We start from the raw sequence: 20,088 nt of genomic DNA, 5'->3' as shown, positions 1-20,088 counted from the left end.
AGAAGAAAAATAATCCGTTAAAACTTTGGAAGCACATAACTCCAATCCTAAGTGAGGTATTTTCTTAAAAGTTGGGTTAACAACTCTTTGAGAAGCTACTTCGATTAGAGGAAAAGGATCAATAGATATAGAATATGCAAAGGATTAGACAAACCTTGTAATGGATCCTCATTAGTTATCTCCAATGAATTATTTACCTAAAGTATATCTTGGTCCTTTATAAAAATACTGTTATCTAGCTCAATTGTGTCTTCCACGACTTTAATCAATTTGGTTTCATTCTGAATCTCCTGAACAATCTCGTCATCGGAATCAGAATCCTCTTCTAAAACGTCTAGTTCATTGATGCAACTCCTAATTTCTTCGTTTGAGTACGTTACACCATTTATAACAATATATATGTCATACCCAATCTCCTCCTTTTGAATAGGAGAATGATCATTATAAAGATCCTGAGTTGGAGTAATCGAACGATTGTTACAAGAACTTTCCAAAGGTTGCTCATCTTCATCAGAATCTTCGTCAACCTCATCATCTTCCATATCCCAACGGCGTTGAAGTTCGGTTCATCTGGCTCTTTCAGTTTCTTGAAGAGTCTCTTCTGATGCTCCAGATTTTTCTAGCTGCTCGTATTGCGTAAAAAGTTTTTTGAGATTAACTCGCCTAGTCCGTATCTCTTCTTTTGGAAAGAGTGGAGGAAAAGAACGATAAAAAGGAGTAGGTGTTGATTCAGTATCATAACTCCCTTTCGTCTGGACATTACTAGAAAACAATTGATCAGAAGCATAACTATCCTTCCATACTCGTCATTGTTCACTTACATGCCCGTCATAAGGTTGTTGACATGTATGAGAATATCCATAAGGTTCTCTGTGATATTGATCATAGCCAAAATATTGGTTTTGATTATACACATACGATGATTACCATTGTTGTATTTTTAAACTTGTGATCCGTACATGTTATTTCTGTAAGGAAATATAACGACTCACAAGAGTAAAATACAAAAAAAAAACAAAACAAAAAAAAAGCTAAACAAATAACAAATCAATTAGAAACTCCTTCCCGGAAGCGGCGCCAAAATCTGTATGGGCTGTCGTAGGAACAACAAATTAATAAATACATTTTCCACTAATTAACTGGTAATATAGCAGTAGTAAGAGATCGTTCCCACAGAGAGCTGTGTAATTGATAGGTTATTTGATCAGCAAAATAAAGTAAATAACAAAGGGGGTTTTGGTTATGATATGAATAAAAGACAATAAAGAAGAAAAGACATGATTAAGGAATCCTTCGCCGTTCCCAAGCGATAGCAGGATAGAATACTTATCTATCTTCCGTTAAAACCATTCATCACCAACCGTAGAATAGCAGGTACGCTTAGCTATCCCCAAAACACCTTGTATCACCGGATAACAGGTCCGCTTAGTCACCCGATTCTATTCAACTGAGCCTCCTTGAGGTACGCATACAAGTTGTAACTCAATCGAACGCTTTAGGGTTTGTGAATTTAGGTTTGATTACAGCAGTTAAACTCAGTACGCTCGGTTCACTTGCTGGTGTTGTTTCCACACATGATATCTTTACAGAATCCATTTGCAATGTCCCGTGTTTTCTACTTGTGTAGGAGATGCACGACAATTACGGATTTCTCAACTCTCTACTAGCAATAGAAAGATTAATAAACTAATCTAGCGTGCACTCCAAACCAATCTAAGAATCAATCATTAATCCTAGATATAATGAAAACAAACGATGATGATTAAAACCTCAAATAGACTTGTATTATTAATAAAGCTTCACTCATGGAACATTGAATTCATCCTTAATCAACAAAGGATTTAGCTACTCATATTACAAAGAAGATGAATAGTTGTGGTTTCCCAATAAAAGGGTAAACCATAGGTTTTGATATAGAACTTTTAATATGAGATCGATTGATATTTTACATAACCTAATACCTTTTTATAGGTTTACATTGCTTGGTCTCCAAGTATGTAGTTCGGTTCAAGAACCCGACCCGAAATAACGAAACCAAACGTGCCCTTAGGCCTTCCGAGGTGTGAATACACGTTTCCCATTTTCTAAGTGCGTGAACCCAGTCTGCGAACTTCAAAATCCATAAGAAATTTTCGGAATTAAGTCTGCGAACCTAGTTCGCGGACTTCACTGTCTTGGTATTCAATAAAAGCTTGTTTTGGCCACAACTTCTTCATCCGAACTCGGAATAACCTTATTCTTTTTGTATTCTTTTTATCTTTCAGTTCTATTAAATATGGTGATGAGAAATACTTAATTTGAATGAGTTAAGATCGGTCTTTTTCCCTTCTCTTGATTTTGAGTGTTTTGCTCATTTTCGTCGCACTTCTTCCACTTCTCTTGGACTTGGGCACTTGGATACTTGGAATAGTTCTCTTCCTAGCTCTTTTAATTATTTTGTAGCTCCTTTTTGGATGATTCACCTATTGGAGACTAATAAGAGAAAACCAAAGTAATAATACAAAAATATGCAAGAATAATAGCTAAAGCAAGTATGGAATGGATACTAAAATCATATGAATTATTCACTTATCACCCATCCGATCAAGGTTTGTGCAACAAAAAGATATGAGAAACCAATATGAAATGTTCTTCGTCTTCAAATATTCTTTAATCTTCAATTAAACCTGCACAACACCACTTGAATCTCTTGTGATCAATCATACACAGAACGGAGTCTGTTAACAATGGATTATCACAAGATGTCTTTAGATCTACAGACAGTTCTAAAGATCTCGTCGATACTTCGATCTAGTTTTAGTGAATCTTATATCAGAAGAGAAGATTCTCAAGAATAAGCAAACTAGGTGCAATCAAAGTTTAAACAACCATTAGTCAATTAAATCAATAGAAAACTAATAACACTGCAATTATCTAGTTTCCCACAAACTGTACTCATAGATATTCTTGACCCCACAAAAGTCTTTAAACGAGCGGTCGTAAGAGATTTCGCCTAATTAGGGTACTTTCCTCTACGGATAGACGGCTCCACCAGAAATAACAAAAAGATGAAGTTTTCCTGGCTCTTAGGATAGTTTGATAGAAATGCAAACTTAGGTATTTGTAGACCAAGGATATTTAGGCACCAAGGAATTTCCAAAAACGAAAATATTCTCAAGATATGCAATGAATGGAAAGATTCGATCTTCATTATTCCAGTAAAATGCTTGTCCAATATTTTCCGAAATCTCTCAATAGAAAATTTCCAATTAGTAAACGCACATTACTAAATTTTTATTCTCTAGAGATATGCATTTAAATGATGGTCATTAAAAGCATATATAACCAAAAATCTTAATTAAAAATTCTTAATTAATTTCGGTACGGGATCTCCTTGAGTACGAAGGAATATCTTTGAACAATAAATGATAATAGTTATTGTCTGTGTTCAAAGTATGTTGACATCTTTTCTCTGTAAATCATTTTTCATATTTACATTCTTGGAATCGGGTATACCATACTTCCAAACAAGTTTAGAATTTTTTACCTGTATTCGATGAATACTTATGTGATTGATCAAATATCAAATCGCATCCACGGGTCCAATCGGCTCTACCAATGACTAGGATCGGTTATACCCTCATTTCGAAACACTTGTGGTCGGTCACAAGTTACCATGACTCATGGTATTGCTTGTGATCGGTCACACCAGTCACTAGGATCGGTTACACCAATTACTAGGACTGGTTACACCAGTTACAAGGATCGATTATGAAACACTCTGTGATACACACCAATTAAAAATATCAATCATACCATCTCAGGTGATTACTTAGGATCAGTTACACTAATTAATCAAAACTAGTCATACCAAATCATAAGTCAGGAATTATGATTATTTGTACCAAGATACATAACAAGGTTACGATCGGTTCTACCATCTCACACATATTGGTAGTTCAAAGATGTGCAATGAATAGCCGTGCCAATAAGCCTAGCGATTTACCTTTCGATTCATAAAACAAGTTCATGAATTTACTTCCTTTAAACAAATGTAAAACATTGTTTCCTATGATGAAATCTTCACCATTACTCATTCACATAATCATAACATCATTCATAAGATTATGTCGATGTCATATCTACGAAGTTCAGAAGATAATGTTACACTTCGTAGTCTAATTCCCTAATACTATGATCATGTGATCATATCTCACTACTTGATTAATATATCCATACACAGCTTCGCAGTTATGTTTTCAATATAGCACGACTTAAAGATACGTTAGGAATGAGACATTTCAAGTCAATATTACTAACTTCAAGATGAAGGATGATGTCGTCGTTGTAGCTCATTACTTCTTCACGTTCTTCAGGTCTTCGAGTAATACTTGTATGTCTCAACATTCCGAGAATTTCTAGTCTAAACCTAAACGAAGTTGTCTCTAGTACATAATCTAGAAATTCTTAGATGAGTTTTGACATACCAACGCATTGTGGGTTCAATCGAGCTATGCTCTAACAAAAGATACCCTTCTTCTTCTGATTCTCCTTCTTCTTGTCTCCTTTCTACTTTCTTCCGTGACATCCACCACCTGCAAAAACATCTCCGCCACTACAAAACAACCGAAAATACATAAATCTGATAGCAACAACCTCCGTCTCCTCCACCAACACCTCATTCTCTTTCTTATACTATTACGTTCGAATTTTTCACCAACAAGATCTCTGCCACCAAAACATCTAGAAGAGGGAGATACGCCAAAAAAAAAACATGTTCTTCTTCTCCACCAACACCACCAGCAATTCCTTCTTTTTTTATGTCCTGATTTTCCATCAACAACACCTCCTCCTTCACCTGCTCCTTTTATTTCTCCCACAGTACTACATGTTCATATACACTGCCAACCGTACATAAGCCTCATATTTCTATCATCTACAACTACTATCGACACCCAGATCTAAAGACAAAATAAATCACCCACGTATCTTTTTTTATCCTATACCACTATTACCAACACCTTCTTCTGATGTATCATCACCAAAAAATGATGATACATCGTCATCGTCGAAATCTTTCTTATAAAATGATGATACATCATCATCTTCGAAATAAATGTTTGTGTTGGTGAAATGACAGAAAAATGACGAAACCAAATTTGGTTTCAAAATTTTTACAAAATTAAACAACATTTTGAAACCAATGTTTTTGTTGGTGAAAATAGTAAGTTATGTAGAAACCAAATTTGGTTTCATCTTATTTTTGTTGACTTCATATAATGAAACCAAAGTGCTAACGGTGAAATAGTAAGTTTATGTTGAAAACAAATTTTGTTTCGACTTATTTTTTTTTTAGTTTATTCAGTTTGACTTGGAAGTTGGAGTGTTATGGTCTGTTCCTAAAGTTATGATGGATATTTGCATAGTTTTTGTCATTTAGACCAATGATGTTGATGATATGTATGGTAAGTTTTTGGTGGTGGTATTGATGGTAGGTGATCGTCGATAGGGTGAGTTGTTTTCGAACATCGTCGAGAGTTTTAATGGTTGGACTCATGAATAGAGAGAGAAGCCTATAGCCAGCATGGTTGATGAAACCAAAGTGAAGATTATGGAACAAATGGTGTGCGTCGCGAGGAATGTTCAACCTTATTCAACTAACGAAAATATGTGTCCGCAAATGGAAAATGATATGTACAACAACAAGATGCATGGTCGTGAATGCAGCGTCACCAAATCATCATTCTTTACTACTATTTTTTTGGTGTCATGTGATATTATTAAATCTTTTTTGTTGATATGTAACATTTGCAATATATTGGAATCCAATTTATTACTATGTAAAATGATATGTTTGAATTCTTCAACTACTTTTGAAAGGAAACATATATAGTTGCAAAACACTATTAATTAGTTTACAAAACTGAAATGATTGAAAATTTTCTTATAAATTGTACTTTGTCACCATTACAATTAGTCGATAACCATTTACAAGTAGTTTAAACTTCCACTAAAACTGAAACTGATGAACTTTTTTTGGCATGATATGTGAATATTCTCCTTTGTCGAGGAGTACCTGTACGATTCTTGACATCTTTTTCCTGCAATAGTTGGAACAAAGTAATATTTCAACACAAAGTGACATCATCAACATTCAGTTCCATCGACAAATATAGTATATATTAAACAAATGAAACCTAATTTGGTTTCTACAAAACAAAAAACAAAAACTGTAAGTAAATCACCAAAAAAATTGGTTCCAAACATAAGTAAACCATCAATTACAATGACGAAACCAAAATTGGTTTTATCAAAAAAAAAAAAGAGCATATATACACCTGAAATGACGAGCTCACCAAGTACACCGTAATATTTTTGATATCAACCTATAAGTTTTATACTTTGCGTGATCTAATATAGACAGAGATTGTCAGTGACGGATGCAGAACTTTATGTTGGTTGAGGCACTTTGTAAAAAAAAATCACTATTTTATTTTTCTTTTATTAATCTCTTTATTAAATTGATAAATTTGGTAACTTTCTACAACCATTTTTCATATATTGGAACCGTCGTATGATAACCACGTTATTAATAACATCAAAGATGTGTTTTTCGATGTAACAAAGCAAGTTATCGTTCATCCACTAATCCGGCATTCGATTATCTAGCCAAGTCTTCACAATTTTCATACAGGAAAATATCCTTTATATTGTAGTAGTAGCAACTGGTAAGATCAACGCTAACGTCAAAACCAAATAAAATAATGGGTGCACATCTTTTTTTACTCAACCATTCCTTTAGCAAGATCACTAATACTTTCCAACCCCAAAAACTCACCACTTGATCTCATATCCATTATATAGGTTTCAAGTTGATCTTCAAGAATCCTAAGTTCAACAGCAGAGAAGTCATCCAGATATAATACTGAAAGAAGAAAATGAGTTAACGGGGCTTAATCATGCCACACAAACAAGTAACTTAGTAGTCATATCTGAAAAACGGTAATTTAACTTGAGGAATTGCATGTCTATAACTTCATAGAAGAATTCGACACGATAATGATGCAAATTAGTGATATGTGGAGATAAATGTTTTGATTTTCCCGGAAAATGGAACATGTCTTCCATGTTAAGAACTTCAATTCGGTGTTGCTCACAAAAATAAGAAACTTGTAGCAATAAAGATTCTCATCCATATTCTGTAATCGTTGCTTGCTTATGGTAACCAGTTGCATGGAATTCACAATATCTTGATCTTTACGTAGCAAAGATTGCGACAAATATGATGTGATACCCATTATATTTTTGATCAAGTGTAAGCTAAAAAAAAATTGTATATATGTCTGAGCTGAATCTCGAAGAACTCTGGTTTTAAATTTTTTGTCTGAATCATGTGCTAATGTATCAAGAACGTCAAATACAACTGAAAACGTTATATCTTACTGATTAGAGTATTCTGGTGGGAACTCTAACGAGTATCACCATCTCGTTTAACATTAGATTCTTGATTTAAACCTTGACTTGTAGAGAATTAACCTCTATCAATTGCCTCATAAACTCAAGCATCTTGTGTTTCCCGAATCATATCTCGACGTTTCGTTCCAACGACAGTCACTATATTAGTGACTAGAAAAAATAAGTTTTCAACAAAAGTATCTTTTAGTTTATACCAAATATATCCCGAAATTTTTAGGTGTTTTTAGTAGCGCCCCCTAAGATAGCAGCTGACTAATCCAAGAGATTAACTATAACATGAGGTACTAAGGATCTAAAACATCTAATTAAACACTAAGAAATAAGTTCTAAACAAAGATTCACCCGAATCTAAACCCTCTATGAAATAAATACAAGATCTCCTCTCAAATGATACATATTCAATAATGAGTTGGTTTGCAAATAGAATATAAATACAAAAAAAACAAACATGCATAACGGAAACTAACCAACTCCTCGAAGCTTTCATCGCCACATTACATCTTGATCTGTGTCTGAAACTGAAAGTGGGAATTGAGTGATCACATCATCCCTAAGAGGCTTTCCCAATAGAAATAACAACTAACTTTCAAGTAATCACTAAAATGAATTAAAGACAATGGAGGTTTTACTGAAAACCGATATAACACGGAAAACAAATAAAGCATACATAAAATAATAAGTTATACTGAAATATAAAGGTCTACTAACCAATCTTGCGGCACACATTCACAACAGTAATAATAGTTAAGCGACGTAATCCTTCAGAGTAGCAAGGCATGACTGTTGCGGATTCTTCAATGTTCATTAAAGCGCCCTGAGATTTTCCTCCTCGAAGTCACAAAAGATAAGGACCTTACCAGTACCTTATTGTACGCGCACTCTACATGCAAGTATCCAAAGAAACTAATGGTAACAACATTATATTCGATCGAAGTGCTTACACAATGGAGTGCTCAGTCAGCCCACGCGTAAATCCAACAATCATATATAAGATTTTCAACATCATTCTCTCTAAACACCAAAACGTAATATAATATCTTTGAAAAGTAATTTAAAAGAAACAGTAAACATTCATATATGAGACATGAGTTTCCCGGACATAAAAGGAAATAATATTCAACTTGAACACGTTACCAAGCCGATTTGGGTGCATACAATATAAACTTGGGGAACATATCTCATACCAATCAAAAGGTAACCTTATCATTTTCATGCTAACAATAAATAAAGAATGTAACCACTTTCCAGTCAATGGAAATAATCACTTTTTGAAAATAAGTAAAATATCCCAAAACATAGATATTAATCGTTTCTAAAGATCCAATCCCATCCCAAAATGTAAAAAAAAACTAGTTTGTATTACATACAAATAATACATGCATACACATATCGTATAATAGCAAAGATATGCATGCATTTCATATATATATATATATATATATATATGTTTGTAAAACAATATTCAGAGAGTTTGTTATCGATTCGCACCTCTTTTGATGACAAGCCTCGCCTACCTGGAGATCCTCAATCTACTAGTTCATCCTTTGAATCAGTTTTTCTTAATAAAGAGTAATTGTTCATCACACAAGCACTCTAAAATATTAGCCAAAATACTCACACAAGTCTCATAACACAATCTCATACAATTCTCTAGTTATAGGCTAAGTGAGCTAGACCCCCGCTTTTTCAATTGGTATCAGAGCAGGCAAGCACGCTAAGACCTCATAAGTCTGTGTTTGAAGCAATCTGATTGTTATGGACAGAACTGCTATCTCTATAAACGTACCACCAGTCTTCGATAGAACGAACTATTTATGGTGGAAAATTGCTATGCGTTCTTTTATTCAAGCGCGAGATTTCAATCATGGGTTCGTATTGTTAATGGATATGATCCTCCATTAGTGACGGTATACGGTGTAACTGTTGCGAAGAATATTGGTGAATATAGTGATCTTGAGATTCTTGCTGCAAAGCAAAATTCTTAAGGATTAAATGATATCATCCATGCCATTACCCCATATCCTCAGCACCACGTGACTACGTGTAATAAGTCTAAAGATGCTTGGGATATCTTAGAAAACGTATTTGAAGGGAATGCCGCAGAGAAAGAAGCAAGGTTTCAAAACATAGCATCTGACTGGGAAAACCTTCGCATGTCTGATGATGAAACCTTTGATTAGTTTTACCAAAGACTTTCTCAAATAGTTAACACCTCATATTCATTAGGAAGAACTATTCTAGAGAAAGATATTGTGTGCAAAATTTTCAGGTCTCTACCATCAAGATACGAGTCTAAGAAACATGACATTGAAGAAGCAAACGATATTTCTACACTCTTTAAAAATACTCTTGCTGGAAAGTTAAAGATCTTTGATAATGAACACGCATCTAGAGGTGATTTCTCTTAAAGATGCAAACAATTCTGAATCCTCTAAGGATAAATCTGGTTCTCCAGAAACTAAGGATGTTACTCCATGAAAATTTAAAAAATTATTGAGAGACAGGAAAAAGAGTTTTTGTAAAAGTAAATCATCTCCTAATGATGATGTACAATGCTATAACTGTCGTGGTTTCGGGCACTTGTCTTCAGTATGTCCTAGCTGGAGCCATAGACAATCGGCATACGTAGAAGCTTTGCCTACTCTTGATGATGGATGTGAATATTATAATCCCCTAGAGTACGCAGGCGAGGTTGCATTAGCTTTTGGAAAAATTCTTTCGGATACTGATTCTGAATCTGATGAAGAAGTGTTCCATGTGGATCCAGTTGCTAAGAATCTTCTTAAGGAATGTCATCAAAAACTCTTGAAAGTTGAAAACACCATTTTCAGTGAGAAAGTTAAATATGACAAACTTCATATACGGAATAAATACTTGCAAGACCAACTTGATTCTAGTGGTGCAAGAGATTATCTCATCGAAATACGAAAGCTTAAAGAAGAAATTGCCGAAGGTCGTGATAGGGAAATTATTCTTCAAACAAAGCTAGATAACTTGAAGAACATTGAGATGAACTTGTTATTTGATTCGGAACGAGAAGATATCAAAGTTCAATGTGAATCATCCAATAATGATCTAGTTATTGTGCTTGAAAAAGTCAAAAGTTTGGAAGAAGAAAATTCGAGCTTAAAAGAGAGTTTGTCCAGAAATAGCAGCTCAGATAAATTAACCTCGATATTGGGATCATGTAGAATTCATCGTGATACATGAGGATTTGGCTATGAAGGAATAGACGCTCTTAGTATTTTCCAAGAGGTAAATTTGTCAAAGCTAAAGATTCTTCTCAACTAAAACCTTCCACGGTTGACAAAAATAAAGCATCTCTATCAACTGCTGATAACGAAAAGAGGAAATCATGTCAAGTTCCAAAGCAAGCACATACACATTCAGGTAACACTAAACATAACCTTTTCCATTCTACTGAACATTATTTTTATTGTGGAAAACCAGGTCACTTGCAAAGGAATTGCATATTTCTTAAACGAGATAAAATCATATTTGATTCGTTTAAGATGACAAGATATGATGTTCCAAACTGGAGTAAAACTGTGTCTCATAATAATAGTTTTTCAAGTATTCCCCTCAAGAAGTTTCATAATTATATTGGGGAGAAAAAGAATTACGTTTCTCCAAAAGCTGCTCAGAAATGGGTACCAAAGAAAACCAATAAAGGAACGAGTACTATTAAGAAGAATCTCCCAGACAAGAGTTCGAAAAAGGATAACATCTTAAAAAGGTATGGAACAATTATTGAAAGTTTCAAGGAAGTTATTGAATTCCTAGAGTCCATGCATGGTTTTGTTTTGAATACCTGTGGTGAGAAAGATTTTGTTCACCTCAACACAACCTGATTGTGTTGAAAGTGCATCCTCACCAAGAAGCCCTAGTAAATGCGGTGAGGATTGCAAAAGAATTGGGGCGAGCATATTATGTTGGGTAATTTCAAATGTGTGGAACAATTTATTGTTTTGAGCTGAGTTTAACTCGCTTACATATTTCTCAAAAATATGTGTTGGTAAGCTTTCTCTTTGGCCAAGTTCATCTTTGCTTAGTGACGAAAGTCATGTTATGTTTCAATCACTTTGAAAATTACTCTGACGAAAAATGGTTTGTGAATAACAACTATATAACGTCCTCTGACAATGTTTCAATGATTAAAATTATAGTTTAGATTATATAACCATTGAAGGATATAAGCATTGTTGTGGAAACACATATATGTATAAGTCCTTATTCCTTGAACCGAAGTTTGCTAACTTTGTTGATCAAGTGAATCGGAATAGTGCGTGAGCTAAGTCCACGAACTCATTCTGCGAACTGGCGGAAGTTCTTGACCCGAGAAAATCTGTTGGAGTTTGTGAACTCCTTCCGGGAAGTTAAGTCCGCGAACTTGAGTAGGTCATATCTAAAGACGATTTTTTTTATGAACTTATATTTATATTAACTAAGGAATGCAAAATGCAATCGTGGCTATAAAGTTCATGAATCGATTCGAGTGAATCAAATCGTTTTTGCTTCGATTGTGTCTTGTATAGTTACGTAAGATTTCCTTGCAATTGAAAAACTCTCTAACTAGTTCATTTGAGTCATTTGAACTAGTTATGGCGAAGAAGAATATGGTTAAATACCACGCATATTATTCTTAATTACCTAACTTGATTTGTGATTGAAATTCTTAAGCATAACAGGCTAGAAGCAATAATCAAAACCATTGGATGTGGGTTTTTATTGTCAAAGAATCTTTTTCATACTATTATAGTAACCATTCTTGCTGTAAATCCTTATAGAAAAGGTTATTCTTCCTTCTAAGCATATCAATTCTTGTTTATACAAGTTTGTATCTTAGAAAAGATGATCACAATACTTTGTCTCCATGATTACATATTGTGTATTGTTACCATGAGATAGTTCTAATTTTTTTAGTAACACGATCTCATGAGAGACTTTCAATGATTGGTTCTTTAATCATATCTCCTTGTAGGATTTCTAAAATCCAATGTATAAATCCTTCTCCCTGGAGTAAGGTCACTCTTGTTGTTCTTTAGGAAATGGCAGTTTATGGGGGAGAGTTCTTAATTGGACTTGTGCTTAATTGCCAAATCTTTGTTGGGAGTGCGGCTGTGGAATATTTTAGGGGTTATCTTGTATCTTAATAGACTCCTTGATGAATGCATTTAGCTTCGGCTGTATGATTGCATCTAAATAAGATGATATGCTTTCTTTTGGTCATGAAATGTCTCTTTCGTAAATTTCATTAGGATCCCGTTCTTGTACCTTTGCCAATTTTATTGACAAAAGGGGGAGAATTAATGTATAGTTCACACTACAAATACATATAGTTTACGGATCATTATGTAAGGGGGAGTGGTTTTCATGTTGAGTTGGAGTATTGACTAAGGGGGATTGATACATATCACCGTAGTATTATTGTCAAAGTTGTGATACAATGAAACTTTCATGTTATGTAATAATACTATGAAGGATCTTCAACAAGTACAGGATGAACACACACATAGTTTAACAAGTACAACCCATATGTAAAATGGTTTTGTCACTAAAATTGACAAAGGGGGAGATTGTTAGAGCACTGTTCGGTTGAACCCACTAGCGTTGGTATGTCAAGTTAGTTGTCAATTTTAGTTGCCAAAATGCATTCTTGATTTAGCATACTAAAGATAGTGTTGGACTAGATTAGGTCTAAGAAGTTGAATCGAAGCTATCCTTAAAGGATGAAGATTGAAGATTGAAGACTACAAGAAGACATCATCAAGTACTTCATCAACAAAGGTATGTGATTGGTTTCATTTGGATTCTTGTTCAATTCTACCTTTCTAATCTATCAAGATAAATGGTCACTCTACGGAACAATTCCAATGACGGTAAATGTACATGTATGTATATATAATCGAGGTTATTTGATTCATGACCTTGGGGACAATAACTTTTATCCTTATAAAGAATCTCATGTTATAGTGAATGAGCTTACGAATCCAACGAGCCAAGAATCACTCAATTCCGAGTTATAACGATGAAGTTATGAGTGATTTATTGAAGTTCGCTAGTAGGAAACAATCCATGGGATGTTTGTAACAGTTCACGGACTTGGGCCCAATAACGTGACTAAAAGCTATTTTTGGTCAAGTTGGTGATGTTTCCTTGTCTAGGCAAGATGGCTATTAATCCAAACATATTTTGTTCCATATTAAAGTGTTTGTGATAACTTTTAATTCCTGCCTAAGTTAAAATGTGATTTATTCACATAAATAAATATTTGCTAATTAATTATTTATGCATAATATTTTCACTATAAATAAAGGGTTCATGAGTTTACACGTTTTCATCCCCTTTGAAAAATTGGCGTAAGTTTTGTAAGTTGTTTCCACGTCTTCTGTTCTTCGTGAACAAGAGTGAGATAAAAGTTTTTGTATTGGGGATCACAAAGCCAAGTTGAATTAAATCTTCGTGATTGATTATACAACTTGTAATCTAGGTTTTTCACCTCTTGTCTATTCTAAGGTTTTTTCTTCTGATATAAAACCATTCAAGAGTTGTTGACCATAAACCCTAGGTTTTGATAGATTTCAGTTTCCGATCGTATACCAACACTTGTTAGTCGAAATAGGAAGTTAGAAAGAAAACTTCGATTAAGGTATCTCGTAAAAAAATCCTTTTAAAGTTTTAAACAAGATATCTCTAAATTTATTCTAGTTGTTCTTGTGGTAGAATAATTAGGTTTCTCTTTCTTTATTGAAGAGTATAATAATCCCTAATCTACAAGTTTGTTTTGATATTACTTTTACCTAGTAATTGTTTTTATCAAAATAAATACAAGATTTCCAAAACCTTGATTCATATCTAAAAGGAAATCAAACCGGCGTTTTGTGCAAACAAAATATCGAATTGTATCAATCGTGTTGTTGTATCTTCTAAAGAGAGCCTTGGGTTCTGCTAGAAGATTTACGAGAAGAATTCCTAAAGACAATTGGTTTTGTGCTAGGAGTTCTATAAGTTCTGAACAAGGTATTACATCTAGTCCGAATACGTAGCAGGAAATTGGTGTAACAACTTATAATCAGTGTGTGTTTATTCTGGACTAGGTCCCGGAGTTTTTATGCATTTGCAGTTTCCTCGTTAACAAAATTTCTGGTGTCTGTGTTATTTCTTTTCCACATTATATTTTCTTATCTTTATAATTGAAATATCACAGGTTGTGCGTAAGTTCAATCAATTGGGAATCCAACCTTTGGTTGTTGATTAAATTGATTGACACTTGCATATTGGTTTTTGATACCGTCCAAGTTATTTCTTATATTCAATTAGGCTCGAAAATTCCTATTTGTTTGATTGCGGATTGAATTAAGAAATTGAGATATAACTCTTTGATATACTTTTATTAGGATTGAGTCTGACTGTCTAGTTGATTCTGTTGAAAGTATATTGGAGTTAGTCCATACAGATTGCCAAACGAATTATTGGATGTGGTTGATAGACCCCCCCCCCCCCCCCCCCCCCCCATTATGTGTGTATGGATGTGTGTTTGATCTAATTGGTTCTGGTTAAGAAAAACTATTGTTATCTTCTTTATTGTGTGGTATCAATTGTTTAGGTTTACAGAATTTCGGTGCGATTGCGGTGTTTTAATGCTTATGTTGATTCAATTTCTTCCGGTTGAGGTGAATAATTTTGCAAGTTGACTTATTTGGTTTGTATGAATTATTTATGGCTTAACGAAAGAAAAGGTTTACGGGATGAGTTGTTTAGTCCAATTCGATTCCGGATAAGAGAAGCTAAGTTTATCTTAGTTAAACTTATCAAAGTGGAGGTTTCGTTATTCAAGTCTAATCAAATGCCTTAACAAGAAATGCTAGTTAACTAACCTGGTACTTGTCTTGTTTAAAATTGAAAGGTCTAAGTTATATGGATAATTAGAATCTAATGAGAAAAATAAAGTTATCTTTATTTTGGTCTTATCGAATGAAGCGGTTGTATTTGTACAATCGGTTTAGGAAAGAGACTAAGTTACTTAGTTGACTTTTGGTTTGCTAAACTAAATTTGGAAAATTGCTTCGGGAAATTGTTTACTTGATAACATATCAAAACAAATTGCATTGTAGTTTCGTTTTTGATATTGGTTATAAAAAATGGAGTATGGAAACTTTGTGCTTAACTCTATAGGTTTGCAAGTTTATTTTGAGATTTGTAAGATTCTTTTCGTGTTGTCCTTTATTTTTTCGTTTCTTTGACATTTTGTGACAAAAAAGGGAGAAATATATGGAGTAAACAAGTGATACTGGTATTGATTTTATATTGATTGATATCATTAACGAAAAGAACATTTGTGCTTAAACGTTTATCTAACGAAAGAGTGAAAGCATAGACGAAGGGGGAATAGCATATCATATTAATTGGTATAACAAAGACGTGCAGATTGATGAAATCTACCTATCTCAACTTTAGGGGGAGTATTAAATTTGTTATTATAATGTCAACAGCGGAATTTTAGGATTAAATGAATGCAGGTTATTGTGTTGTTGAATTCGGGAATCAAGCGTATGTGTAATGAATTCTTGTAATTTGTTTATCCATATGATTGTAAGAGTTTTGTCACTAAAATTGACAAAGCGGGAGATTGTTAGAGCATAGCTCGGTTGAACCCACCAAGCGTTGGTATGTCAAGTTTGGTTGTCATATTTTAGTAAATCAAAACTCATTTTAAGAGTCGCTTGATTATGTAATAGAGTCAACTTCGTATAGGTTAGCTTGAAAGTATTAGGATATGAGACATTATAAGTATTGTGAAGACTTGAAAAAGTGAAGAAGTAAGAAGCTACAACGACAACATCATCCTTCCACTTGCGGTTAGTGATATTTGACTAGACCTGTTTCATTCCCTAACGTATCTTTCAAGTCATGCATATTGAAAACGAAACTGCGAAGCATGAACACTCTAGATAGACATAGTATTAAGGAATACAATATGAAGTTTATTTCTTAACCATTAAAATATGTACATAAGACATCGGCATAATCGTTTAAATGCTATCGTGATTATGTATGAGTATGAGGTGAGGATTTAATCCTAGGAAACAATGTTTTTACATGTGTTTTAAGGAAGTAAGTTCATAAACTTGTTTATGAATCGAAAAAGAAATCTCCAGGCGTTATTGGGATTATTATTCATCGCATATCTTGTGAACATCCAATATGTGTGATTTTAGTATAGCCGCTCACGACTTGTTTGTGTTCTTGGTAGAACTATTCATAAAGGCCTAACTTATGTATTGGTATGACTTTTATTAGTGAAACCGATCTTAAGTAATCACCTGACATGGTATGATCGAGTTTGTGATTTGTTGAAACGAATCTGGGTAAAGGGGAACCGATCCTATGAAGAGGTGAAACACATCACAAATGGGAATCGATCCTTGTATGAGGTGCATCAACTTTTTAGCAGAAAGGGGAACCGATCATATGAACATGTGCAACACGTTTTTAGGAAAAGGGGAACAGATCCTATGGACATATGCAACACATATAAGTTATATACCATATATATGTGGGGAACCGATCCTAGAACCTAGTCCACCGAATTTTAGAAAGCTAGTGTGACTATGCACGGTACTCACATGGAGGTAGAACCGAAACTTGTTTTGGTAGAACCATTAAACCCAAGATTTGTGATTGAGTGTTTCTTGATCAATCACATAGTTCTTGAAAGTTAGATGAACCAATTCTAAACTTGTTTGGAAGTGTGGAAAATTGGTTTCAAGGTTGTAAGTATGAAAGAGGACTTACAAAGTAAGGATGTCGACATACTTTGAAAACGTACAATAATGTTTATCTTTTATTGTTCAAAGTTATTCCTTAATAGCTACAGGAAAAAAAATCCCAGGATCGAAATATAAATAAGTTAAGAATCTTTTTATTAAGGTTGTTAATTTTATTTTTGGAAAATGAGAATTAGTAATGTACATTTACTAGTGGAGATTCTCCAAAGAGATTTTCGGTCATTATTTTGGACAGAGCATTTCCAAGAATTATGAAAAAAGAATTTGGAATACATTGAATATCTTTGAGAATATTTTCGGTTTTGGAAATTCCTTGGTGTCCAGACTTCCTTGTCTATAAATACTTGAAGTTTTCATTTCTAGCAAACTAATCCTTCGTGACAGCAAACTTCCTCGGTTGTGTTGTTACTAGTGTAGCCGCCTATTCTGAGAGGAGAGTAACCTAATTAGGAAAAATCTCTTACGGACGCTCAGTTTAAAGTCTTCTTTTGGATTAAGAATCTCTACGAGTACGTTGGTGGGAAACTAGATACTTGCGCTTTATCTTGTGTTTTCGATTGATTTGATTGACTAACGGTGGTTGAACTTTAATTGAAACTAGTTTCTTTATGCTTGAGAATATTATCTTATGATATAAGATTCACTCAAACTAGATCGAAGTTTCGACAGGGATCTTTAGACTGTTGTTAGTGCTAAAGAAGTTCTCGCGATAATCTATTGTTAACAAACTCCGTTCTGTGCTGATTGATCACAAGATATTCAAGTTATTGTGTGCAGGTGTTTATTGAAGATCTAAGAATATTTGAAGACAAAGAAGATATTGAAGATTTATGATTTTGGGTTCATAATCTTTGGTGTACACAATACTTGTTTCGGTATAAGAGGATCCAACTATAATAGGTTTGTCCTTGTGGTATATTGGATTGATTAGTTGTGTAGATCGGCATCAATACAATTCTTAGTGATTAAAAGTATTGATTGCAAAATATTAACAATTACTTCGGTGATTGAACATAATATAGATCTAAGAACCTGACGAAGGAGTTTATGTTAAGATAAGCAGAAGAGCCTTTGTCCGACTCATAACACTTGGTTGAAGAGAGTTGATACCAAACAGATTTATTGTTCTTTTACTGTTTGGAATACAAACCAAAGGAATTCTTCCAAGTACGTGGCTTATTCATAAGTTGGAGGAGTGGGAATACAGAAGGAACTAGGTGAACTATAGGTTTAGTTGCTTGGTCTCAATTATACGAAGTTGGTTTAATTTTGTGTAGCATCTTAATCCTGAGAGTATTAAATAATTGACAAGGTCTCTGGGTTTTTCTGCATTTGCGGTTTCCTCGTTAAAAAAATATTGCCGTGTCATTTACTTTATATTTCCACATTTTTTATTATAATTAAAGTAAATTACACAAACGTTAATTCCTATTTACTTGATAAGAAATCCTATTGTGTTTGGTTAAGTCCGAACCTTTTTATCAAGTAAACATACTTCTTTGTTGTATTGTCTCGATCTCGTATCCATAGACGATCACACGAAGCGTGAACCGATTAGTTGCATTTTCTCGACTCAGTCCATAGAAAATCACTTTCGGAGAAAGGACTTATAGGTAAGAAAAGTTTTAGCTTGAGGTATATTTGGGTACCCTCTCCTTTTCAATTGGTATCAGAGCAGGCAAACACGAAAAGATCTAATAATCTGTGTTTGGTGCGATCCTACCTATAAGAATCGAATCTAATGAATGATTCAGTCAACGTAAAGCAAGACATCAAGAGATTTGGATTAACACTTGATGATGGAATCTACGATTCAATATATGAATAAATCATCTCTAGAGATTCTAAGAGACAAATTAATCTTGTTAATAATGTAAAAACTAATGACAACTGGAAAATACGTGTACAAGAAAGGTTAGATGAAATTTCTTCGGGAATATAAGTCCGGTATATCAATTGGTTCATGTTCATCTTGATTTATCAAAAGACGGAACAAAACTCGTAGGTATTTCTGTGGGAGACAAATTTATCTATTCATATAGACTTTTTTCTGTGTGAGACAAATTTTTTTATTAAGTCGTCGACTTTGGGTCGTAGCAACTTTTGGTTGTGGGTGAGATCAGCTAAGGGAATAAAGTGCGCAGTATCCTGCTGGGATCAGAGACATAAGGAACGCAACTGTACCTTGAATTAATGTGAGATTGATTACGGTTCAACTAAAGTCCAGTCCAAAGTTCATTGTAGTAGGCTAGTGTTTTTATGCATTTGCGGTTTCCCTCGTTAACAAATTTCTAGTGTCTGTGTTATTTCTTTTCCGCATTATATTTTGTTATATAATTGAAATATGACAGGTTGTGGGTAGAATCTATCAATTGGAAAATCCATCCTTTGGTTGTTGATTGAAATTGATTGATCCTTGAACATTGGCCGTTGATACCGTTCAAGATATTTCTCTTATATTCAATCGGGCTCGCAAATTCCTATTTGCTGATTGAAGATTGAATTGAGAGATAGAGATATAAAAATCTTTGATATAATTTTCTCTAGATTCAGTCTAACTGTCTAGTTGATTCTCCTGAAAGTATATTAGGACCTGAGAGAGTATAAATTAATATTTCCAAGACTTATTTTTGTTCAGACAAGAACGTTCTACTTCCTCCGTTTCTAAAAAAATAGGTTTGTTCGGTGAAAATGGATTAAGAAAACTAATCATTATAGCCCATTTTTCATACTCTTTCCTAATTTGTCATTGGTCCAATTCATTTATTATCTTTGGTCCCATTCATTTGATATTAGAGGGAAAAAAATGAGAGATAAGTGATCCCTATTTGTGTTAAGAGAGAAA

The sequence above is a fragment of the Papaver somniferum genome, chromosome 11, assembly GCF_003573695.1.
Source record: "Papaver somniferum cultivar HN1 chromosome 11, ASM357369v1, whole genome shotgun sequence".
In the NCBI taxonomy this organism is placed as follows: Eukaryota; Viridiplantae; Streptophyta; class Magnoliopsida; order Ranunculales; family Papaveraceae; genus Papaver; species Papaver somniferum.
This window is presented reverse-complemented; position numbering follows the sequence as displayed.